This window comes from Canis aureus, chromosome 28 (assembly GCF_053574225.1).
Source record: "Canis aureus isolate CA01 chromosome 28, VMU_Caureus_v.1.0, whole genome shotgun sequence".
Lineage (NCBI taxonomy): Eukaryota > Metazoa > Chordata > Mammalia > Carnivora > Canidae > Canis > Canis aureus.
In genome coordinates this window covers 27,710,703-27,738,146 of record NC_135638.1, presented here as the reverse complement: position 1 = coordinate 27,738,146, position 27,444 = coordinate 27,710,703, and the positions used below count along the sequence as shown (strand labels likewise).

The following is a 27,444-nucleotide window of genomic DNA, read 5'->3' as shown; positions in this document are numbered from 1 at the left end:
TTCTATATTAATTCAGTAATTAATTAACAGAAAAGAGGCACTACTTAAAGCAGTTCATTTGAAAATCATTATTTTTTTTTCTATTTTCTAATACAATTCACTCTGAAAACTTTTTGAAAACAAAGTTTTGTGAATCTTTCTTATTTTACATGAGGTAGGGTCACACATCATCACTGGTCTTACTAGTGAATCATTTACTAGCCAAATATTTTATTAAAAATCAGTATCTATTTAATAGACCTTTCTAATAGTATTACATTATCCTTTAGGGTGAGAGCTGTTATTTATTTATTCAGGATCTTTCAGCGCAGATGGGACATCTCTTTTCAAGGGTTTTTTTAGCATAGCAATGATGAAGAAACAAAACTAAAAGCAATCAGTACTCAAAATGATAGCCCTACTTTAGCCAATACTAGGGCAAAGCTCATCATATCATTTTATTATTTTTTTTCTAAAAAAAAAAAGTATTGGGAGTCCAAGAAAAACTACAAGTGAAGAGAATATCCAATAATAAAAGCCTGACCTTGATTAAATTATTTTTACCACACTGGACCTCAGTTTCCTTGTATGAGAAATAAGGAGATTGAATGAAATGATTTCTAACATCCATTTCTGATTAGGAGACAGATCTCATTGCAAGCATTAGAAATGATTCCTTTTGTTATTTGGCCTTGACTCAATATGAATAAGGAAATGTGTCTCCATATGTAATTAATATAGCATTTGAAATGGTCTTTTGCAACAATTGAAGGATAATATAATAAAATTGTAGAGATATTTTCAATTTAGGAGAATTTGGAAAAGTTTGCAGCTTAGAGGAAGCTTCTGCAGAGTATTTCCAAGAAGAAATTAAGGTAGGGGATTTGTTGCTTTCCCTGGCCATTAAAGGGATGGGTCTGCACTCATCTGTAGCAGTGGAGGCTCACGTCTATGTGAGATATAGATTTGCAGATCTGCATTACAATGCCTTACACATGACCTATGACATTCTATTAGGATGTCTTTGGAATTAGGCTCTTAGAACAAAGGTATGGTTTCTAATTTATTCATTGCTTTAAAAAAAAAAGAAAAGAAAGAAAGAAAGAAAGAAAGAAAGAAAGAAAGAAAGAAAGAAAGAAAGAAAGGTGGAAAGAAGAGAGAGAAAACCAACCTTTAGATAGTAAAAGATAGAAAGAGAGAAAGAAAGAAAGAAAGAAAGGTGGAAAGAAGAGAGAGAAAACCAACCTTTAGATAGTAAAGAAATCTAGGAATTATTTCAAATCAGGTACTTCTTTTTATCTTTAATAATGGTTTCTCCTTGAACTATAAGCTTTAGTGTATCTAGAATGTCCAGAGGTTACCAGGATACAAAATTTCCTCTAAGCCAATAGAACTCCCAATCCTGATTAACAAAAAGTGGTCAGATACTAACAACCTTCTTTATCTATTTCTACAGGCATCTTAAGATTAACAAATATATGTGTTTACCTTTACAGAACCATGAATTTACTTGTTTTATTAAGTGAATTTATTGAAATACCCATAAGAAACGGACAGAAAAAAGAGGTTTTCCCTTATCAAAATATATAATAGAAATGCAAAGTGTCTGAAAAATTTTTCTTTGTTCCTCGAAGATTTAATGTGTTTGTTCTTAATATAATAGAAATGGGAAATGTTCTTTTACAAGGCTTAAATACATTCTTAAATTACCTGTGAATGTAAATATTATGATCTACTTGCCTGGTTTTGTGTGATTGTCAAAAATAGCATATTTCATATAGTAAACAATATAAATGTAAGTTAGTAATATAGTTAAACCCACCATGCTTTCAAGAATACCTTCACAAATAAGCAAGATGATGAACTTAGCAACAGGACATCCACTGACCAACCTGCATTCCAGAGCCTGACATAGAAGGGTCTGGGTAAGTAAACTTAAAGGTTTCCCTGAGGTACACCAGCTGCTTTGCCATTTGCTGCATTTTTCACTTGTTTGTTTGTTCATTGTCTCCCTTCCACATCACAGTTTCTGAAAGAACGGGTCAGCTCTGATTGTGCACTGGGAATTCTATTGGCACCACCGTTTAGCAAGGACCTGAGAATGTATCAGTGAAGGACCAAAAAAATGAAGGGCTAAAGATTACAAACTGAACTTCTTAAAATAAGGCAGCTCTATGCTTTCTGTGAATCAACTAAGAAGCACGTGAACAGTTTTATGGATGACCTGTTTAAGGTCAGCAAATAAAAACAAAATGTTGAAATCCATTCCCTAGCTCTGTTATTGCAGTGATGTCACATAGAAGGAGAAGAACCTCATCAGCCCTCCTGTCGTCTCAGGGTTCATGACGTCAGCAGAAAGCTTCAAGTAATTTATAGCATTTTGTTTACTCTGGAGCCATTTGATATGTATTAATACATGCAGCAGCAGCTGTCTCTTTTACAAGAGAAGTGTGCTCACATGAGCTCTCTCACCCAAACTGAGAACATAAGCACACTCTAATAGCAAAAGAGGCAGCTGCTGTTGCATGAATTAATATATTATAAGTTACTCTCTCATTTGTTATTCTTTTTAAAATCTCACTATATTTTAAAAATAAAAACACTCAAGACTTTAAAAAAATGGAACTTCTATAGAGAACTCATAGATTAGTAGATACCATGAGGAAAATTACGTCCATTTCACTATATTTTTAGGGATGAATTCACTTGTATATCAAAATAAAAGGCATCTGGTGTCTTTGAAATGCTCAAAGTAGGAAAAGAAAGGAAAAGGGGTTTCCTACTTCTAGTTCTGATACAAGACTAAGAATGGAACTTATTCAATAGCTTATATATAATATCAGAAATAGAAATGAGCATTAGTATTTTATTCACTCAACTTTCTCAACATTAAACAAAACCATTTTGCAGGTATTAAAATCGATTTATAAGCTACCCATGAGTTGCAAATAGTTAAATTTAATATCCATCCTTGGAAATATTCTAAGAAATAAAGTAATTCAGGATTCTTGACTCGGAGTATACCTTCTTAGAACCCCAGTGGATACCTGAAACCATGGATAGTACTAAACCCTATACATACCATGTTTTTCCCATATGTACATAAAACTTAATTTATAAGTAAGTCACAATAAAGGTTAAGAACAATAGCTAATAATAGAATAATTATAACATTGTAATACAAGTTTAGTGAATGTGGTCTCTCTCTCTTTCAAGATATTGTAATATACTCACTTCCTGTGGTGATGTGAGATGATAAAAGGCCTATGTGATAAGACGAAGTGAGGTAAACCATTTAGGCATTGTTATATAGCATTAGGCTACTACTGAATCATCTCCTTCTGGCCTTTGGTTGACCACAGACAACTAAAACTGTGGAAAGCAAAACCATAGCTAAGATAGGCCTGTTTAACAGTTATCCATACTGCAGCTAAAAGGGTTGAAGAGTTGTTTTTTATACCACCTGTTCTTAAGTCAATATATAGCTCAGCTATATCTACACATATATTTACATACATGTATATACTTATATGTTCTGCTTTATGGCATGCAAAATTACTAAGAGCAAAAGTAATTAATGCAACAAAACCTCAACTATTTCTAAATAATAGAGATACTTAAGATGATAGAAATTTTTATACTGTTTGAGATTGGGTTACTTCAGTTTATTGTCTGTTCATTTGTTGTTTTAAGAAACTTTTTTTTAGAGAGCAGAAAGGGAATTTCTTTTTAGACAAATGGAGAGTTGGTTCCATTTCCTTGAGTCCTTTCAATTCCATTTTATAATTTCCTGTTCTTCTCAGCACTAAGGTTACATTTCCATTTTGTAAATATTGTACTGTGTAAATCTTATACTTATAATTTTATGCATTATTTTATCATTGTAAAATATCTGCAAATGAGTTTTCTGTTTATCTAGGAGTCTTAAGTATTTAATATCTTTTTTTATGTTATGCCAGCTCTGTTAACAATATGGCTCATTATTTAATTCAGAAAGAATTTAAAAGGTGTGAGGTTTGTAACGGAAAGTGCTACGGTGATTTGCATTGACCTAATTAGTTCATTTACATGTTGACCTTTAAAACCAGTGAAATTTTGTAAACCTAACTTGTGGTTGCAACTACTCCACAAAAGAGATCTGGCAGATGGGCTAAGAAATGGAGTAAGGTTCATAAAGAAATACTGATGATAAACTAAGGGAAAATAAAATTAAAATAATGTACTATCATTTCAAAGGATTGTATAAAATCACCTTAGTAATTGGAATATTTCCCTGTAACATATTCAGAGCAGCCGGTCAACCAACTGGATCTTTCCAATTGCATTTTTTTTTTTTTTTTTTGAGAGAGAGAGACAGAGTGCACACAAGCTGGAGAGGGGGAGAGAGAGAGATAGAGAATCTTAAGCAGGCTCCACACTCAGCATGAGCCCAATCCAATGTAGGACTCAAGCTCACGACCTGAGATAGTGATCTGAGCCAAAACCAAGAGTTGGACGCTTACCAACTGAGCCATTCAGGTGCCTCTCTCATTGTTTTTTTTTTTTTTAAACATTAAAAAAAAATTATTTGACAGAGAGACAGAGCACACGTGAGCGCAAGCAGGGGGAGCAGCAGGCAGAGGGAGAGGGAGAAGCAAGGTCCCCGCTAAGCAGGGAACCTGACGCAGGGCTCGATCCCAGGACCCTGGGATCATAACCTGAGCCTAAGGCAGATGCTAACCGACTGAGACACCCAGGCACCCCTCCAATTGCTTATTTTTAAGTAGAATGGAAAAATAAGTAAATATCAATCAAACTACAGTAGAATTCCATGTCACTAACATCACATTAAAATTTCTTCAATTACAAATAAGCACCCTGAATCCACTGCATTCTCACAGATTTTGCAATGACATCCCACAAAACTCAAAATCTTAAAAACAATTTGAATATGCACTTTTAAAAAATGGTGCCATCTTGTATTATTTGAAAAGCACAGAATAAATATTGTTGTGGATCTAGCAGAAAAATGAAATGGACAGGTGAGTTTAAATAAATTCCCATGTCTGAATTACCAGGAATGGTTATATTGGGCCAGCCCTCAAAATGCATACATGCTTCTCCACTCACCTGTCTTCTACCAGTCATTAATTCAAATTCTGTAGTTATCCTCCCAGCCCTGCCCTTTTTGCCTATTCTTTAACTAAATCCTTGTCTCAGGGAATCTTCCCTAAACCCCCAGCCATGGATTTTTCACAAAACACCTTCCCAGCATTCCTAGGTTGCTTGATCATCCACATGGACTCTCAATCTTGCTCTCTATGTGGCCCTTTCAAATAAGAGCTGCTTTTTCTCCTTCTCCTCATGTTCCATAGCATTTGAAGAATGAGGGCAGCTTGGGAGAGAATGGTCAGAATTTTTCTTGCTGCCTCCAGCTTTGCCTCCCTCTTAAATAAATATGTCTTATGTGATGCTCAAACTCCTGTGAATATATGACACACTATTCCTTCATGTCATTATCATATGTTATCTCCTTGGTCACTGTCCAGAGTTCATTCAGCACTTGAACAATTCACTCAATCTCTCTCTTCAGCTCTCTTGGACAAGTTTAGTGCCTATCAGATTAACCAAAAACCTAGTTTGAATTCCTTGATTTCTTCAAGTTAAATGCCTTAGTCTTATTCCATTTCAGCCTCTATTCCACATGGCCTTATCCTAGAACTTGTCAACACCTGGACTGCTTTGGGCCTGAAATCTTAAGCTGTGGTATGTAACTCCACAACCCTCATACTTTAAGCTCGTCAAGATCTGGTGAGCATCTCCATTCCTCTGGCTTCAACTATGAGCTAGGCTTAATTTCTCCCCTCCTTAAGTTCTTCTGCCTTGGGGACATTTTAACCTGTACTTCAAATTTAGCAGGTCTCTAATGAAAGACTATGTGGTACAATAGTTGAAAGAATGAATTATTTCCAGAAGTCAGCCCTCCTCTTGGGGATATTCATGTTTCTCTTAATGGCATACCCATTCTCTCAGTTACAAAACTTTACATTCATCATTGGTTCATCCATTCTTCCTTCAAAATAACTCTTGGTAAGTGGAGATACAGGTGAAATAGATGGTCATCATTAAGGAGGGCCCTTGTGATGAGCACCTGGTGATGTATAGAATTGGTAAATCACTGTATCGTACACTTGAAACTAACATAGCACAGTATGTTAACTATATTGGAATTAAAAACTTTTTAAAAAAAGAAGCAATGGCTAATATCTAATAATTCTGTAGAAGTTCATTGAATAAATTATTTTTATTTTTACAAAAAAACCCTCTTGAACCCATCTTATCATTTCTCCTGGTTTCTACCAACATTGACCTCGAGAGAAATTATTATAGAAAACTCCTAAAAGTTGTCCATATCTGGCACCATGATATCCACAATATTCAGCAGATATTTGTAAAGCAAATTCATGTATGATAAATGAATGAATCCTTCCTAGAACTAGCAAATGAAGCCTCTAAGAGTAAAACTTGAATCATGTTTTTGTACAAAACTTTGTTGTTTCCACTTTCTGAGGAACAAAAATGTCCTTTAGTCAAATATTCAAACTCCTCTTTCATCTGACTCCAAACTTTCTTCTAGCCTCTTCTCCTGCTACTCCTTTATTCATAATTCATTTCCACTCAGAGTGGTTCTCAAACTATGGTCTACAGACCAGCAACATCAGTATCACCTTGGACACTTGTTAGAAATGAAATTTCGGAGGTCCCGCCACAAACCTGTTGAGTCAGAAATGCTGGGTGTGTTTTAACAAACCTTCCATGTGATTTGGATGCAAGCCAAAGTTGGAGATTATGTTTTTAGCATCACATGTATGTTAATGTCATTTTTTCCCACTTGAAATATCCCCTCTACTTTCCATTCTATGAAAAATATTACTCTTCTATTACAAAGCTTAAATCAAATGTTGCCTTCTCTCTGAAATCTTCTGTGCTCTTCTAGTAGCATCTAGTTACCAGTTCTGCTCTGTGGTCCCTCTTCTGAATTCCCAGGTTAAGGCAAACTTCTGTGTAAGGTGTAACTGTGTAAGGTGTAACTCATAGCATACTATCAGTAATTGTGCTTCCTCAACTCCCTTCTCAGTCATCCCATACCTCATTAAAATCTTGATTAAGTACCGATTACCTCACTGAAATTATTTCTCTAAGGTCACCAATGATTACCCAATTTTATCAAATCCCATAAACAACTTTTTTCCCCCTTAAATCCCTGATATTGTGCATTGTTGACCACACTCTCTTTTGTGAAACTCTTTGCCTCCTAAACTTGTGTGGCATCATTCTTTCCTGGCTTTCCTGTTTTCTTTTCCTCCTACTCTACTTTCCTCTGAAATGTGTTTTATCCCAGTGAATTCATTCTTAAACCTTTCCCTTTATAATCCAGTGTGCTCTCTCACATACTCTTAGTTAATAGAAATTTCCATCTTGATACGCCACAGGATCTCAAATATATCAAATTCATCCTTTTCATCTTTCCCTCCCATATTCCAGAAACCTTATATTTATCATAAACTCCTCCCTCTAACTTCTCCCATACCTCCAGTTTGAAATACCTTTAAACCCAAGAAATAAGAATTCCATATCTCCACATGTACTTTTTCCAATAATTCAATTTCCAGTGTCTCATTCAAGCTTCAACACTACTTGCCTCCTGGAGGGTTCATCATCAGCCCCTTCCCCATTGTCTTTCTCTTACAATGTTTCAAAATGATTTTTAAAACTAGTAGGCTGATCATGATAACTTCATTTCTGAAAACCCATCAGGAGCTTCCCATATTTTTCAGAATACAATCCTTAGCTTATCACCTTAGATCCAAAATGAACTATGTCTCACTGACCTGTCTAGCTTTACCATCTGCAAATATTTACCCAAAGATGTCCTTCTTTTTCAAATATTTGTTTGTCCCTTTGTCCTGTTCTATGTCTAATCAATACATATTCACCTGAGAACTCTTCCTGAATATCCCTCCAGTGCCTTTTTTTAATGCCCTTCTTCTACATGCTTCTACAACACTTTCAATATAATTTTACCACAGTAATCCGGGTTCTCCAATTTCCTTCCTCCACTCCTAAACTGAGATCTCCTTGGGGCAGGGAATGTGTAGCATTAGACTGCAGCCTCACCTAGAATAGAAACTGCACCCTGGAAAAGCCTCACCAGGTGTTTATTGAATGAATGAAGATATGAGCCTATATACTCTGTCTTAAGATATAGGAATAAAGCTCTCTAAAAACCCAGTAACTCTGAGTATATTGCATTCACCAAGGTAATTAATTACTACTCATATCAGTGATTGACATCCAATTCAATAAACAAATCTGTGATTCTAAAGACTTTAAAATTAAAATGTGCTGATCACCTGTATTTTGACATGTGGATTAGAATGATGATAATATAAGATTTATTTAAGATGTTTAAATTTTGTACTTCATCATGTTGCTTCAACAAAAGTATACCACAGGATTTGATAATAGTTCATACCTATAAGTAAGTGAGGCCAAAGCTTTTTTAAAAAATATTTATTTATGTATTTATTTATTTATTTATTTAATTTGAGAAAGAGAGAGTGGGCGGATGTTTGGGGAGGAGCAGAGGGAGAGAATTTCAAGCAGACTCCCTGCCAACTAGGGATCCTGACTTGGGGCTCTATCCCATGACCCATGAGATCATGACCTGAGCTGAAACCAGGAGTTGGAGGTTCAACTGACTGAGCCACCTAGGTCCCCCAAAGCCAAAGGAAAGAAAAATCATGATTTGCTTTTCTATCTATAATAAAGCTGAAACTTACCAAGTTTCTCTTAGAAAACCCATCTAAGAAAAGATAGAGATGGATCTTGATAAAATGCTTGTGGTAGCCAGTCAGTAATAAAGTTTGTGAGAGCCTAACAGGGCCCCACCTCCCTCACTATGCTGCTTAGAAAAGAAGATGAGAAGTAGGAAGAGTCTCATGATTAAAGTCTGTCCCCCATCCAACTGCCAGCAATAAGTACATTTAAATTTCTCACTTGTACTTGGAACAGGGCTACAGATTAAATAGATACAATTCAGCCAATATTTACAAAGCACATACTATGTGCCAGGCACTTTTTGGCTACTGAGAATTTAACAGGGAAAAAAATCCGTTAAGAACACAACCCTCATTGTAACAGGGAAAATAGGATTTAATCAAATAACTGAGGTTTACATCATATACTTGATCATTTTCCTAGGGCTAGTGTATTTTTAGGACCACTCTTTCATCACCTACCAATATTCCAGAATGATCATTTCAGCCACGTCAACCTAGGGGTGGTTGAATAATCCTCAGCCATTTAAATTGTAACAAAATCTTGCTATATTCCATGTTTTTATTGGTACTTACCCACAATTTCTACAAACTTAAGGAGACTTAAACTTTGCTTTCTTATTTTATTAAAGAAATGATAAATTAATGGACATTCTCTTACCATTTTGTGTAATCACTTTGATAGATTTAGAGGTAAGTAGCAAAGAGCAGTAATCTCAGTATTGAAAACTAAGAAAGATAGACGAAGAGATGCAGAAAAGCTAATATGCATCCACATTAACGTCCTCTTACTTTGCAAAATCTGGTGTTCCTGTGGCCAGTCTGAGGAGCCCATTCCCTGACTTGGGTCAGCTTGGTTTTCTGGGTTCATAGGTCCCAGAAAGCATCTGAGTTCAGAGAAGCATCTTGTATAGGTGTCCCATTGCTCTCCAAAAGCTACAAGTCACTGTGTGATGATTGTAGAAATTCAAATAGAATTTTTAAAAAGTCAGCCCTTCACTAGACTCTTTCAAAGGTCAATTAATGTTTCCTCATGTTCAAGTTTGTAAAGGCCTCCTCATTACAGCTTCTGGATATATTTAGTACTTCTATGATCTAATATTAGACCCAAACCTGACAAAACAAAATTTTAAATGTAAGACCTTTAAGGTCAGGATTATCAACTTTATACTCAAGGCATTAAAACAAACTCAGCCATTATTTTGACTTTCATATTCCTAGACCATGTAGACTAAATAAAGTAATAAGTGGATACAGCATACTATGGCACTGATTCCAAATAAATGCTTTCATGAAAAATATTTACATATTAAAAGTGGTGCATTCGAACTATTTTTAATGGCATGTGGGGTAGCTCAGTTGGTTAAGTGGCTGCCTTGAGCTCAGGTCATGATCCTGGGGTCCTGGGATAGCGTCCTGCATCAGACTCCCTGTTCCATGAAGAGCCTGCTTCTCCCTCTACCTCTCTCTATCTCATGAATAAATAAATCTCTCTCCCTTTTTTTTTTAAGAATTCTTTCTAGTATCTTCACAATAGTATCTGACCACTATAAATGGGGGACTATTTCAAAGTTTTGATGACTGCTGAGTTCCATCATGGCCAGATCTCGAGAAAAATAAATACTTGGAAAACCGATTCCACAATTGGATGGGTCCAGATTTCTCAGGGTTTTAACTCTAAACCTTATACATGGCATTTTCTCCATGAGACAATGCCTGGAAAGGGTTATGTGCATTTGAGATACGAAGAGAAATAAACCAACAAGAATTCATTTAGGAACAATCCAGTCAAATTAGCTATAGGAGAAGATCAATTCAATCTCAGCCATCTTCCTTTTGATCCCCGAGAATTATTTCTTCACTCTTCCACATACCATTTCCCTTTCACAGTAGTCCTTTTTAGGACTACTCTATCTTTATTTAGACACTACTTCAGAGAGTGCACAAGAAAAATAATAGAAATTAAATTATACCCACTCAGATTTTCAATTGGTTAGTAGCTCTGGATTTCAGTGGGGGGAGGAAGTTAAGATTACTTGCCTTAAAAATGAGTCTTAGTAATTAGTGGTAAAATTTAATTGTCCATGCTTTTCCTACTCCTGGTTACCAAGGCTACACAATTTTTAAAAAATTTCTTTGATTATCCATTTCTTCCTATTGAGGGGGGAGAAGAGAAAAGCACATTTGTGCTTAAACCTCAAAAAAATTGAATAACCTTCTAAAACCTTTATAAGTATCTTTTAAAATATAGCATTCTAGCAGGCATAAACTCAAAATGAAGTAAAAAAAGAAACCTCTTTTCTACCCCCAGAGAAACGCTTTTTCCCTCCAACAACCAGTGTTCTAGTTAAAAATTTTTCATTCATGTGTAGTAACTATTGTCCTGAGTTATTCTAAATTGTTAAAGTTTTAACAATACTAAAGTCTTATTTGGCCCAGAAAAAAAAAACCAATTTATTCAGGCACCAATTTATCTCTGGAAATAATATATCTCTGGATATAATTCTTAAAGTATCACAATTAGTTTTTGAGGGAATATTATTAAATAAAATAAATTTAAATTCCTATTCAATGATCCATTGTCTAAATAATCTACTGACCAATGCTTTTAAGTCAGCTAATCCTTTTTCCCATATTTTATCAATACACTTGTTTATTTTTGTTAAGTATCATCAACCAAAGCATTTTTATATGAATAGGGCTAAATAAAAATTAAACTTCTTGTCATCTGAGACTCAAATATGTACCCTCTCTAACATCATGCAAATGAGACCAAACAAGTGAGTTTCTCTTACAAACTGCTAGAAGCCAGGTGAATATAGAAAGTAAAGAATATCCATTCTTTGCTTATAGAGACTAGTTCGAAGGAATCCTAGAGATACTGAGTGGTGCTAGCTTAATTTGATTCTGTTTAGTTCAATTCAACACACTCTCAATACCTCTTGTTTGTAGGGGCCAAGATGGTAGACCACATGTAATGTTTAGAAATCCCCATTTGGATAAAACGTTGGAAATCATCTGGTCGCTGGGCTTCAAGCTGTATTCCAGGGCAATACCTGAAGCAACCCAAGAGAGGTAACAGGAAGGGGGGCCAAAGAGGTTCTGAGTGAGCTCCTTTCCCTTGCCAGTAGGAGATGCTTTGCTTTTCACTGTTTTATACCTTGCAGTACCAAGAAAAGACTGTAATTCTAAAATGCTGTTACTGAAAAAAAAAAGTCAGAAAAATGAAATTTGGCTCATTCCCCCACATTTTTATATAAGGAAATGGAGACTAACAAAGTTAAGTCATGCGTTAGGCACTCATAAATACTTTACAGCAAAATCAGAAGCTCTGTTTCAGTGGGTTCTCAAGTCATCCCAGCAGTTTGAGTCACAAAGCCTAGATCAGTGCCTTATAAGTGTTAAGGAGTTTTAAGGTTTGCAGTGATGATACATACAGGGATTTTTTTTTTCAATATTGTAATCTCTGGGGTATAACCAAGAGATTCTATCTTCTACTTCCTCACAGCACATTGCAAGGATCTCATTTACTGAAAACACATCATGGAAACATCATACCAACAGCATATATTCTTAGACTTACTCCAAGTCCTAGGAGAGGTAACAAGAAAAAAGAAATACAACAAATGTAGAATATGAGATCCAAAGTTTCAATTTAATGGGAAAAGAAAGAGAAAGCCTCCAAAAAAAATAAAAGAAATATTGGGAGTATTGCTTGCATTGCAAATTGAATGGAGAATAATGAAATGAAATCTGAAAAGCAAGCTGAGGGTGGAGATGGGGATCAGAATGAGAGAAATAACTTATCTTTGGGAGGGAAATAATAATAATATCCATAAAAATAACTAAAAGGTAAGCAAATACCAGATGTACACATATCAACATATTATCTAGAAAATTTCTTTCTAATTCAGCAACTTTTAACCAGATGTTTGATTGAATTCAACAAGTATTTAGCATTCACTATTTCAATGTGGTTATTTTGTTAGGATAATAAATAAAATGAATAGGAAACTCTCTTCCCAAATTACTTGTCATCTATAGCCATACCACCCTGAACACACCTGACCTCATCCAAATTACATGTCTTTATATGTTATTATATGCTTCAGATTTTGTATAACAGACTGCTTTTATGAACTGCTGTCTAAAACATGCACATTCTGCTGTATTCCTAGTTGAAATGGATATGCACAATCTCATCTCTATTTTAACACCGGACTCACCTACTGATGGACCTTTGTAATGTATTTGGCTGGATGACAGATGCACTTGGTGTCTATAGAACAAAGAGAAGCTATATGACTCATGCTGAGATATTGGACCTTGGACTTTAATCTCATTAGCCTGAGCTAAGTAACTTCATTTCCCTAAGTAAAGAAGACCTACCAAGAAACTAAAAATTCACCCCAAAATTTTTTTGCATGCTTTAAAGAACAAGAACATCATCATAAAAACACATAACTCAAATCAATCTAAAGTAAATTAGATATACTATTCACAGTTAACACATCTCAGATTTCAAAATAATATAAATAACAAATAAAAAAGATAAATAAATGTGGTTTATTATCTACCCCCAATCCATTTTTCCTACTTGGAATCAGCTATAACTTACATTTAACTGGACTGCATCTTTTAGGTAAATAGTTTATGATCGCTAATAAAAATAATTATTTTCAATCCTTTTAGCTACCCATCTCTCACATTGCGACAATCTTATCCGAAATACACAGATGAGGTAAATAAGACAGTAACAAAACATTACAAATACTAAAGGTGGTGCCAGAACAATGATGTGAAATACATGACAAAAAATTTAAATAAAAATAAATGATAGTTCTATTTCTAGATTTATGTAATCCAAAATTATAGAAGAACATTAAAACGAAATGTTACACCTAATGAACATTATGTAGCAAAGGGAATTCAAATACACATTGCAATATATTAGTTTACACTACAGCAGAAAAAAGCAAAAGAAAAATTATGAGCATCACAAAGGCACAAAGCTCACTTTAAGTAACTGAAAACAATTGACAAAAGTTATTCATAATTATTGTAACTATATTTCTCAGTTGGTGAGCATGCCTTGGCGGCCTATTTTGTTTAATGCCAGATTGATATTTAATACCCCTATAGCGACATATCTTGTTAAAGTGAAGTATAATGGAACTGTCCAAAAAGTTTCTTCAAATTACAAAGCTTTGTTTTTTTATCTGAGGCATTGTATTAAGCTACACATTCTCCAGAGGAATAGTGATATTTAAATATGTGATATTGTTTCACATCAACATGATTCTTCGTCATGAAGAAATATGTATTAAGTATCTATGAAAATATTTTAATTTCCACACCCATCCCTACCTCAAACTTTTAAATCATAGTTTGATAATTCCTCTTTTGAATCAAGAAACATTTTTCTGATATCTTTCAGGAAATTTTTAATTTCCTATATTTCCACAGTTCTCTAGCCAAGAGCCCTGATAATAAAATGCATGTTCATTCAATTTATGGTGCCAAGTTAGGCATACTATCTAAACTTTGAGAAACACTGTTATCATTTCAAATGATCTTAATATTTTGTAGAAATCAGAAACAAAACAAAAAAGGCAAACACAGTGTCAGAGAACTAAGTGTGGGCATAAAGTTCAAGAAAGAAAATAGGAAAGGATTGTGGTAGAACTTCATCTATGGAACTAGAGAATTATAAATTAAATAATCAGAATAATGAATGAATCCTTGAGTAGTTCTCTTATTGCATCTAGACAGGGTTGGTCTTTCCATGTCAAGATGATATTGGAAAGTCCATCCTTTAGGAGAAATGTTCTAGACCAAGCATTGTCAAACTGTAGGCCAAATCTAGTCTACTGTCTGTTTTTTTTTTCTTTTTTTTTTTTACTGCCTGTTTTTGTAAGTAAATGAAGTTTTATTGGAATTCAGTCATGTTCACTTATTTCTGTATTGTCTTTGATTACTTTCATGTCAAAACAGCAGAGTTGAGCAATTGTGATCATCTATATGGTTTGTAAAGCATTTATTTATAACCTCGCACTGTATGGTAGAAGTTTACTGATCCTTGTCTAGACAATGCCTACATACTAACATTCCTTTCAGAATAACAGGATTGGTAAATCTTCCAAATTATTCCAATGACAACATTCTGTCTACAGAAGCACTTTATTATTTTTGGTATTTCATTCTTCCTTTTTGAGTTTCAGATTTTCTCCTCCATACATCTCAAACACAATATGTCTTACCATGCCAACAGCATTAACTTCATGGTGAGTTCTGTTACTCACTAGTTGAATGATCTTTAGTTGGATTCTCTCTTTTCTAATTCTTGTCATTATCCTGGTTAACCCCAGCCTTTATATCTATGACATACTTGACATTATTCCAAATTCCTTGGCTACTTATTTCTAAAAACTCTTGCTCACCTTCTTTCAGAATTTTTGCTCATTTACAAAATAGTTACTAGTAGATATTACCTAAGATTTTTGTGAGAATCGATGAGATAAGCTATTATAAGATAATAGATTTTGCCACATGGTAATTTAAAAGCATCAAAATAGGAGGGCTCAAGAATAGGAGTATGGCACATTGTCTCTTTCAGTTCTTCCCCTTACTATTCTACTGTGTTTTCATACTCCACCTTATCTTGGTACACATGGTAAGCTTCCAGACACCTGTTAGTTGTCTAACTTACCTCAATGAAAACTAGTTTCCTTTCTCTCTCCACCTCAGTCCCATTTAGTTCTTAAATTTCTTTCTGATGTGGAGCTATCACTTAACCCCTCTTTTGCTGTTTATCCAACCCGAAACCCCACCAAAAAATACAAAAAAATAATACTTAAAAACATAAAAGCATATACATGAAACAGGAAGTTATACTGGAGTTTTCCAAATCACATTGTCATGTTTAAGTTTCTGGGTTTTCTTTTTTTAAATATTTATTTATTTATTTATTTATTTATTTATTTATTTATTTATTTATTTATGAGAGAGTGCCTGCATGTGTGCATGAATGGGTAGGGGGGAGTGAGAGGCAAAAGAAGAGGAAGAATATCTCAAGCAGACACCATGCTGAGAGCAGAGCCTTACACAGGGCTTGATCGCAGGACCTTGAGATCATGACCCCAACCAAAACCAAGAGTCACATGCTCAATCTACTGAGCCATCCAGGCACGCCCAGGTTTCTACTTTTACAGGCTTCACCAAATTTTCCTCTCCTTGAAGTCTAATGCTATCCTGCAGTACTATATTCTATTCTTCTATCTCCCTATCATTTACCAATTACCAAATCACATCTTCAAATTTGGTACTGGCTCACATTCTTTATCCACTATCTTCTAACATCAACCTGGTAGATTTTATCATCTATGCAAATAATATATATTCAATAGACTATGATCAAAATTTCTGGATCCACAACTCAAAAGGCCTTCTTCTACCATCTCAGTTTAGCTGTACACTTCTGTGGTAACTCCAGAATTGTTATCACTTATGTCTGTCCCACCTCTGAAATATTTCACTCCAATATCCTATACTCTGGCCACAACTTATATCTTCCCATTTTCTCAATCTCTCACTTTCACTTCATCTGCTCACAATTCACTAAGACATAAACTAAATTTAGATCCTCTATTTTTCTCAGTCTCTCACCCTTCTCAACCTCTAGTTTTATGTATTCTCCTATCTAGCAGAGACATCACACTCCATCATAAAATCTTTATCACCAGATGTCATTTTGCCACATTCACCACAAATCCTCACTCAAGAATCAATCTAACCATCTACCTAGGGATGGCACCTAAAGACAGTCTCTATAAGAATGGACCCAGTAAGAGAGGCAGCAGATTTAGGGAACGAATGATATAGCGGGCATATTATTGTTTTCTCTAATCAACTAATCTCTCTGTGCCCAAGTTTGTCAATCATAGCATCATTCTGTTAATAACAGATGGTAAACTCAGATTCATTCTTGACTCCATACTCTCACTTATTAAACTAAGTGGTTTCAAAGTATAGTTCATATTTACACTGGTTGATATTTACACTTTGTGTTTTTCCTGTTATCACTGAAATTTAAGTTTCTATCATTTCCTATCTAAATCATTGATATCTATCATAATTCATTGCTTTTTCCTTGCCTTCAACCTACCATTGCCAGATTAAATTTCTTAAAGCAATACTTTCTTCATATTTCTATAATATTCTAATTTCTATAATATTCTCCAGTGGATTCCTTTTGCATTTAGAATTAATTTCATAATCTGGAGTGCCCGGGTAACTCAGTCAGTTAGCCCTCTGACTCTTGATTTCAGCATAGGTCATGATCTCAAGGTCTTGAAATTGAGCACTAACTCAGGCTCCATGCTCAGCAGGGAGTCTGCTTGAGATTCTCTCTTTCCCAACCCCACACTCCTCTCTCTCACACACAGAAATAAATAAATAAATCTTAAAAAATTAATTTCATAATCTTTTGCCTCACATCAAGGAATTCTGTAATCCACTTAACACCTATATACCAGTTTTAATTATCCACCATGCACCTACATAGTACCTATACCTTCATCATCATACTTTTAACCATCACACACATATTTTGCATTTATTTTTCTCACCTTCACACTCTTACTCATGCTTTTCTGCTACCATTTACCTCCTCCTTCTCATGTCTGCTTCTTTCTCATTCTTCCTATTATTCAAGGGCCCTTCCAAATGTCACCTCTTTTTTAAGGCACTCTCCACATCTGGACTCTTCTTCTCCCTTTTATTTCCCTATATCATCTTGCTACTCAAAGTGTGGTCCTTGAAAGTGGCAATCAACATCACTTTGGGGCTTGTTAGAATTGCAATATCTCAGGCCCCATCCCAAACCTACTGAACAAGATTCTGAATTGAAAAAAAAAATCCCTAGGTGGTTCACATGGTCACTAACATTTGAATGCATTGTTATAGGACAACTCCTATGTGGTTGCTAGTGCATTGCATTACTTTGTGTACGTAATTTTAGCAAGAAAAGTTAGGGTCCTGGAGTCCACAAAAAACTAGTTTCAGTTCCAACTCTGCCTATCTGTGTTATATCAGGAAGTTACTTAATTTCACTGAACCTCAGATTTGCAAAAATGAAGAAATAATACATAACTTGAAGGGGTATTTGAGGATTGAATGGCATCACTTTCTCAAAATGCATTGCACAGGACCTGGTACATAAGTTTTAAAAAAGCCGATTTTATGTTTTTCTTCCCTTCCTATTGAAGTGAAATTTCTTAGGTAGAAGAATTTTGTCTTACACATTTTTTAGGTTCCTCAATGACTCTTGGCAGTGTAAGGGACCCATTGGAAGGCAGGAAGCTCAGCTGCTTGTTGATCAATGTATGCCCAACTAGAATGTGCTCATTAAGAATACATTGTGAGGGAAAAGGCTTTATAGTGAATGATGATTGTTAGATAAAGTCATTGCAACATAACACATATAAAAAAGGTTTAGAAATTATAGATTCCTTAGTCTGGAAAAGAAAAGCCTGGGACAACACATGTAACTGAATTCTAACATGGACTTATTAAATAGAGAAGAAATTACCATTTTTCATGATGCACATGAAAGAACTATGTACATATTTTGGACTACTGTATCCATAATGCCATCGTTTATTTTAAAGAAAAGATGATACACACAAAAATATAGTCACAGCAGCCTAAAAGTATCATACTGCTTCTCGTCCCATTTTCAGGTACCCAAATGTAACTGTGAGAGATGGAGTAAAGTTGAAGTTACCTATAAGGTCAAGAGGAAATGCGAGAGATTTGCTTTTCTCCAGTAGAAATTTCCTTAGGAGAATAACCATTTCCAACATACCAAGACAGCCAAGCCTAACTCAGTGGGAAAAAGAATTTTAAAATGTTTCCTAATCTTTGCCATCTAATTCTTCAGATTAAATTCAAAATAGTTGAATGATGATAAGCCCATATTATATGTAACAATTTTTTTAAATAAGAGTTGTTTAAAAAATAGGTCACAGTGAAAGTTATAATATTTTCTTTCTTCAGGATCTTTGCTAATGGGACTCACTTTGACAGATCCAGATTTGCTGAGAAGAGGTAAATTATTTCTTTTGGCCTTTCAACCCTAGAATCCTGTGATTCTGTATGCTAGCAAGACTTGAGCTGCAGACACTTTAAAACATACAAATAAGACACCTTAGAACAAGTAAATAAGCTGGCTCTCTTTGTTTTCATGTCCCTATTCAATTCACATCAGCAATTAACTTCATCCTTATTCTTTAAGAGTTTACTAGATTCCATGAACTGTGAGAGTTCATGTCAAGTCTATTGTCCTAGGCATATCCTTAACCCCAAATCAGGACATCTTCCCTTTAGCCCGTCAGGGCTTCATATGTCATTTCACACAATTAATCCCTATAAACTGTAAATGACCTTTAACAAATGTACCAGTGACTGCATCAAACGTTATGTTGAGTTTTTTAATGACTGAAAATTTGAGGTCCATTGTAGTAATATAAAATAACAAAAAGATGGGAGGGGGGAGTAATTGCTTTAAAAAAGGGTTAAAAAAAGTTTCTCCTTCTGCCTGTGAAGCCTGTCTCCACCTTCCTAACCTCTATCTTACCTCTTATTTTCAGAATGTATATATAATCTACAAGAAACAAACTGTCTTGGGGCCTATATCTTCCCATCATCAACCACCCCTCAAATCCCACAGATTCAATTCCAGAAATCTGAGGAATAGTGTAGACCTGTATTGTAGATTTTTCTAAAGGGGAAAGCAGGGTTACACAAAGCATCATGCTGTGCTAAGCCAAACATGTTGAGTGCTTCATCAGTCCAACCCCTAAGGTCCCCACAATGGCTGCTCAGAAATCACTCTACTTCCATAAGCACACCCTCTTCACACAGCCTCCACACTGCTTTGTCTCTCTTCTCTGTCCATCATGACCTTGCGCATGATCCTGTCTGCCATTATCACCTTCTGCAAAGTGAAGCCATGTCTTTAACTCTTCCCTATCAAGGACCAACCTTCTGAAGAGCTGGATAATAAACTTTTTGGAACATTTTAATCTAATTCAAGAAACATTTATAAACATACGTATAATCTGTGTTCAAAGTCAGTGTCTAAGAGCTAGGAAAATCAGTTGAGGAACAAAAAAAATGTGCATAATTTGGGGCCTCTAAGAGTGTAATGGACTGCATGTTTGTATTTACCCAAAATTCATATGTCAAAACCCCAATCTCCAAGGGGATGGATTTTGGATATGGATCCTTTGGGAGATGAATTAAGTTTATAGGTCAGAAGGGTAGAGCATCCATGATAAAATTAGTGTCCTCGTAAGGAGAGAAACACACTGGAGCTCTCTGTCTCAGTCATGTAACGATAGAGTGAAAAAGCATCCATCTGTAAACCAGGAAGAGGACCCTCATCAACAATCCGACCATGCTGGCATCCTGATCACAGACTTTCAGCCTCTAGAAGTGTGAGAAATAAATGTTTGTTGTTTAAGCAACCCACTCTATGCTGTTTTGTTAGAGCAGCACAGACTGACTAAGAGAAGAGTACTAAAGGTATAATTAAATGTTGTAAAAGTGCTGAGAAAAAAAAAAAAGAAATTTGGGGTGGGGGTGGGGGACTAGGAAATGAATATCTGAGAACAAGGCATTTAAGCTAGAAGCATAATTTCAATAAGCATAAAATGCATTTCTGACTGGAGAGAGATGATAAACGTAGGTAGATAAATGTGAAAGCACATTATATGTTTGGGGAGTATCATACTGACATTAAGATAACTGGATAATAAAGAGCACAGGGAAATGGGAGGATGGTGGAAAATGAAATTGGAAAGTGACTTTGAGTCCATTCAGTCATTCAACAAATGATAATTAGGAATCTACAGTATGCCATACTATGTTAGGTGCTGGGAGTATATGGTGAGTAAAAGTACACACATAATTCCTGCTTTCATGTGATTATACCATATCACAGTGGCATAAATAAATAAGAATTATAAACTGTAACAGGTATATGGAGAGGTTTGCAGGGTGGTGGCATATTGCATGGGAACCTGGCATGGGGACTGGCCTACCTGAAGGTTCATTGAAGGCTTCCTTAAAGAAGAATACTAGGGTGAATATCCCAAAGATTATATTTCACTATGAAAAGAAGCAAGAAGACACAAACATTCTAGATATAAGAAATGGCACATTCAAAAGTTCACAGTGTGAGGATGAAAATTGAGAGCTAAATGTGAAGAGGTAAAGAGGAAATAAGAGGTGCAGGGCCCAAAGTCTGCCAGCAGAAAAGACTGGGGAATCCTTGAAAGTGATGTACAGTGTTGATTTGAAAAAGAAACTTTTCCCTGGATCAGAGAAGTCTCTTATACTAAGAACTTGGCATATAAAGGGTATCCCATTTAACACATTTGTAGAAAGAAGAAAATGGGATCAGCAATAATTCAGTCATCCTTAGGGAGATGATGTCCTTACCGCGTCATCTGGATAAAGGGATAGAATTCCTCTTTCAACCTCTTCAAAACTCCTGAAATCATGGCATACCTCCAGCTCTATATGCCTGCAATTGCAGTTCATATAATGGTTGGTCAGTACTTCCATGCTGCACTAATGCTTTTGATGCCCTTTATAAAGTCAAAGCACTAGTCCTTAATTGCCTGTGATCTTTATCTGCCTCTGAGTACCATTTCATTAAGCTCCTTCAGCCACTTGCAAAATTAATCTTTATATTTGGTAGTACATTCTTTGCTTGATTTTGGGGGGATGAGTAGGTCCATTACATTTTCTGGCAGCCATCCTGAGTCAAAATTATTCACAGGAATATATAATAATGGCGAGAAGAGACTGAAATTGAGAGCACTTGCAGTATAGTACACTGACAGTCATTGGCTGAGAGGCCAAGTCTAGCTCAGACTGTCACACTAGCTCTTATTGGCTGAGAGACTCTGCCAGCAGACAAAGCCTGGAGAGCTATATCCAGACAGCTTATGGTTTATTATAAATGAGTAGGTATGCATATAGGTTATTCTTAGAAGAAAAGATTTAGAGACAAATAGAATAATAACATGTCAGGTCCTTATAACAAATTGGGGCACTAAATTGAGCTTATATATATTTGGATAAATAGTTTGTAAGATATAATCACTTTATTATGATTGGCAATATTTTTATATAATGTTAATAGAACTATAATAATAAATTTAGTGCATTTAGGAGGATATTTTTAGTGCATAAAATACACAAAGGCATTATTAAAATAATCTCAAAAAGGCAGATACTACAGGAGTGGGTGCCTGGGTGGTTCAGTTGATTAAGGTGGACTCTTGATTATGGCACTCTTGATTATGGTCGTGATCTCAGGGTCCTGAGAATGAGCCCCTAGTCAGGCTCTGGGATCAGCACAAAGTCTGCTTGAGATTCTCTCTCTCCCTCTGCTCCTCCCCCTGCTCAGGCTCTCTCGCTTTTTCTCTAATAAATAAATGAATAAATAAAATCTGTAAAAAAAGGAAGAGACTATATGATTGCAGTCATAAAAATGACAGCTCCAAGTTGAGAAAAGGTCCTCGCTAAAAAGAACTGTATAGTGTCACTCCTGATAACTTCTGCTGCAAGATCTGCTCTTCAAGCTAATAACATTATAATGAGCAGACACAATATGCAAATATAGTAACTAATAATCAGAGGCAGAGTAACATGTGGTCTTGTGAGATTCACTTTGTTGGGGGAGGGGGTTAAGATATAAGGGCTGTGAATTGAGAAGAGGACAAAAAGTGAGATTACAGAACAGGGAATGATTTGAGTGATAAATGTAAATGAATCCACGGAGCCTGGGATGTAGAGGACTTTGTTTTTTATGCAGAACACTAGCTTGCTTGTTCATTTTCACTACAGAAACAAATTCCAGACAGAAAAACAATGGAATTCATCCACTCACTGGGTTTTGTTAACTGGTTGAGACTGTAGCATTTTTCTCCTTTGAATGTTCCCCTTACCCACTGATACTCACAGAAGTCCAAGCCAGGTGAGGAGAATTAGTATAAGAGAGTCAAGGAAAGGATATGTGTTTTAGAAAAAACAAAACAACGCTGAGCCTCAGTATGGGAAAAGAGACTTAAGAGAGGGCAGGGGTAGATAAAAGGAGACCAAGAGAGAGATTGAGGCAGCAGCCTAAACAAGAGGAAATGGTTTCTCTGACTAGATCATTTCATGTCTTAAGGAGTTCTAGGCTTATTCTGTTGTCCTGACCCTTCATTTTGAGATTGCACTGCACAACCAAACTGGTTCAATTTCTTCTTGTTTCAGCTTCAGATCAAGAAGAGACTTCTTTTCCCCACTCCACACTCTTCCTCCCTGTCACCCTCTACAGACTCACACTCTCTACCACCATTTTATTATACACTTACAGGGCTGCCTAGCACTCTCTAGCTCCTCTGCCAGTCATTAAGGCTTCAGCTTAATGGGCAGCTTCACATAGGTGGCAAGCTAGGAGCAATTATAAAATGCCTGTGGGCACCTTGCATGGTACATTGCTGCTTCAGGCATTCTCATTATAACGCTCCAAAGAAAACCTATGCCCACTCCCTGGATGAAGAAAAGGAGACTTGGATGGAGTGAGAAGGTCTGGTTCAAGTTACACACAGAAGGTCTATGATTGGACTGATTTGAATCCAGGTCTTCACTGATCTCAAAGTCCTGGACCTTCTCACAACGTTGTGCTGCCTCCTAGTGGAACATCTGCCTTTGGCCTACTTTTATAGTTCACAATACCAAATGAGAATATTATGCTTGAACTGCTTTGCAAATAAAAAGATTGATATCCAGTTCCTTGTTTAGGGCATACTGTGGAGCTTAAAAGAGGATTTATTTTTTCCTTAGATTTTCAGGTATTCACCATTGCCAACTGTTGGTTGATCAATAAGCTGTATACATCAAGTCTTATGGTTTCTGTGGGAAATAGGTTTTTTGGTGTGTGTGTGTGTGTGTGTGTGTGTGTGTGTGTGTTTTAATAATTCTAAAGGACTTTATTACTTCTGGTGATTGCAGCAAGAAATATAACATATCATATGGAGATCACTGGACATGGCTTAATGAAATGAACATGGGATGGTGGATATTCAATAAATCCAGGATGGAAGAATAAACAAGAGCTCAAAATAACAATATTACTGAAATAACAATAATAATAGTACCTTGTATATGCCAGCAGTATTCAAGTTACCATTCAGATATTGAGTCCTTTAGTCTCCTATGAGCTAGACATTCTTAAATCTATTTTACACCTGAGGCTTAGAGAAGTTAAGTAATCTGTCCAAGGATGCAGAGCTCATGAGTGAAGAAGCTGGATTTATAGCTCAGGGTTGACTTACTTCAAAATCCTTGATTTGCCTCCTATGCAATTCTCTCTGCTTAGAAATCTGTATGCAATAAATTAAATAATTTTTAAGATGTATTTATGTAAAGTACTATGAGAAGTATAGTGAAGAAAACAAAGATGGATAAAATAAAAATAAATTATGGTGTCTCCCCTTCAAAAGCTCACCATCCAGTAAAAGGCCTCTAAAATATTTATTAAGCCTTTCTGATACTTTAGTGGTCTAACCATACCTTTAAAAATCTATTTCCCATATGCCAATGAAGGGTACTTTTCTCTTTATGTGCTTTCCATTTTAAGTTGAATAAGTCATCAGTTCAAAATAAAGTCATCAATATTTTTAACTTGACCTTTCTATCCACATGTCTTTGTATAGATATAGAGACATTTATGTTTATCTACATTTATATTTATGTATCTATATGTCCTAGATATAAATATAGATATATAGATCAGATACAAACTAATTAATTTTCAAGGAATTCATATATGAAGATAATTACCTTCTTTAAAAATATCTATTATTTAAACAAATTGGGAAACTGAGGTACACAGCTACTTTTGTTTTATATATTCAGATGAGTGGATTCAATGCTATTAATATATAAGTTACTTTCAGCATTTCATTACTCTTCATTGAATTCTCTAGTCATTGCATCATATTTCACTCAGAAATATACACAATTTGGGAGGCCTAGATGGTTCAGTCAGTTAAGCGTTGGACTCTTGATTTTGGCTCAGTTCATGATTTCAGGGTTGTGAGATCGAGCCCCACCTCTGCACTCAGTGTGGAGTCTACTTGTCCCTCTCCCTCTGCTCCTCCCCCAGTTCGTGCCCTTTCTCTCAAATAAATAAACAAAATCTTTAAAAAACAAAGAAAAAAGAAATATGCACAAGTCAATTTGATATATCCTATTTTTTGCAAATTAACGAAGGGCCAGAATAGTCTCACTCATGATTCCATCACATTTTAGACTTGATTCTTTTTCCAAAATGACTACGGAGAAAACAAAAATAACACCTTCTATGTCCAGATTATGTTGCAAATATAGAGAGTAATTTTAATTACTAAAGACATATGTCAACTAAAAATAAGGCCAAGACAATTAACTCATTTTATCTTGACCACCAACTATCAGCCAAAAAACAATGACTGCCACTCATTGGTGCCTAGTCTTGGATTTGAACTGATGACCTGAAAATAACAGGCTTTTTACTTCCCACTTCTCAAACCAATCCCTTAAATCATACCCTTCCCCTAGTTGGACATCCCCAGATGAGTAATTGGACACATAACAAAGCAACAGATGGCCTTTAGATAGCTAAAGATGAAATGTTGAAATGTTTGGTGTTTTCATTTTGGTCTTCCTTTGCCTTGCCTTTCTAGTTGACAGTTAAAAAAAAAAAGTTTATAGCATTCTGTTTAGATGCTCTAGGTTGAATTTTTGCACAACCGACCATCAAATATGTTTCAAATGGAGGAGAAACGAATCCTTGCTGGAGAGCCTTTGCAGAGTAATGCAATCCCCAGAGAGCCAGAGCAGCACTCAGAGACAGATGCTCAGTGAACTAACTGTCTCCTAACTGCAGGGGTGGCCTACCTCCTATATAAGTGTAAAGCCCCATGAAAGCTAAAAATAAAGGGAACATAGAAAAGTAATGTAATGTGTTCACCATTTTGGGCTTCAGAAGTGCACGGCAAGATTTCCCCTTGGGATCACTCCACTTTGTAGTTTGTTTCTCTGTATGTCCTACATCATTACCTTCTTTCAGACACCTGAACTATTCATGTTTCCTTAACTGGAGCTACGCTCTTAAGAGCAAACCCCAAAATCCTTCATTGCAAAGAAGGTCATTATATAGTAGATAGAAATCTTAAGAGGAAAAAGCCTATATCAACTGGTGGTATAATCCCCAAGGGGAAACAGACTTTAGTTGAACAATCAGAAACCTGGCTTGCTTTATGGTGTTTACACTGCTGCGTGCTAATGGATCACCATAAAGGAAGCAAAAGGGCTCTTACACCATTGAGTAGGCTATCATGGGAGTCTTCTGAGTGTGCCTTTTTTATTTGCTGCAGTCAGGTTAATGAGCTCACCAGCCCACTTGATGTTGAGGACTTTGTAACAAAGCAATCTCTCATTAAATGCTGCCTGGCACCACTCTCTTGAAGCAAAGGGACATTCAGATTATTGAATGCCTTTGTACTCCTCATTCCTACCAGGCTATGGAGTCCAGCAGTGGCATCAGTCCCACACACTTCCTGGCAGGCATCCAGTCATCCGCCTGCCCTCTTCAAACTGCATGGGCATTTGCCAATCTAAGCAGCACTGGTAGGCAAACAAGCATGGCACACGACTCCTTTGGCTGAAAGCCAAATGTGCAGCTGAACAATCTAATTTGTTTCTACTGTAGAGGGAAACATTCTTTCCCATTCTTTCCTATTCAGTTGAATTTACATGTAAAAGTTTTGTTGTGCTACAAAGGAATGTGCGTTTATCTACATTTCCTTTCTGCCTTTACACCTTTTTAGTCTCAACAGTGCAGGTCATGATTTTGTCTGTGGCTTTATTTTAAGTACCTCCTGGCTGACAGTTTCTTCAATGAAATGACCCCAGAGTGTTATCAGCTAGCTAGCAGGTGTGTCTCTATTCAGAATCTTGCAGACAGAAGTGCATCCTGGGTAAAGAGCAATCTATGCACAATCCGTTTTTTTTTTTCAATATTACTCATGAGATTTAATGGTTCACTGTTATAAAAAAAAAAAGCTAAAAAGATTTTTTTCAATTTCAAATTTTTTAGGGTGTTGATAATGCCCAGAGACATACTGATCTAAAATAGGATCACATAACTACTTTCTAAATGCATTTTTATTATGTTTTAATAAACAGTCATCTTTTTTATATTAATAAGTTCTCTTTCCAAGCTATTAAATGCTTACTTAAAAAAATTGTGAGAGCATATAGAACAGATGCTCAAAAATTAAGTGTAATTTTGGCTCTGGTATTACATTTAGGCATAGAAGAACATGTAAGGGTATTCTGAGATAAAAAGAATTGTAACCAAAATTTTACATTCTTATTTCATTCAATTTCCAAATAATATCTATATAAAATTTTTCTCACTATTTTAGTATGGCTCTTTGAAAAAAAACAATTTAAATTACAATAATCTTAAAAAGCCAGAACATTTTGGAGATTTGTGCATATTTGGGAAGAGGCTTGTCTATCAAATCAAGTGAAAACA

The 27,444-nt window shown here is 35.6% G+C and overlaps 1 long non-coding RNA gene across 2 annotated transcripts; it reads left to right on the top strand.

Annotated features, from left to right (window-relative positions):
• Window positions 1-1,136: 1,136 nt before the first annotated feature.
• LOC144300578 (uncharacterized) lies at window positions 1,137-20,286 on the top strand. Of its 2 annotated transcripts, XR_013367308.1 has the most exons (5): window positions 1,137-1,904; window positions 2,006-2,212; window positions 11,751-11,873; window positions 12,977-18,905; window positions 19,448-20,286. It is a non-coding gene; the product is annotated as an uncharacterized LOC144300578 (long non-coding RNA). The 2 variants fall into 2 exon arrangements; XR_013367307.1 differs by having other exon boundaries at window positions 1,137-2,212.
• Window positions 20,287-27,444: the final 7,158 nt, after the last annotated feature.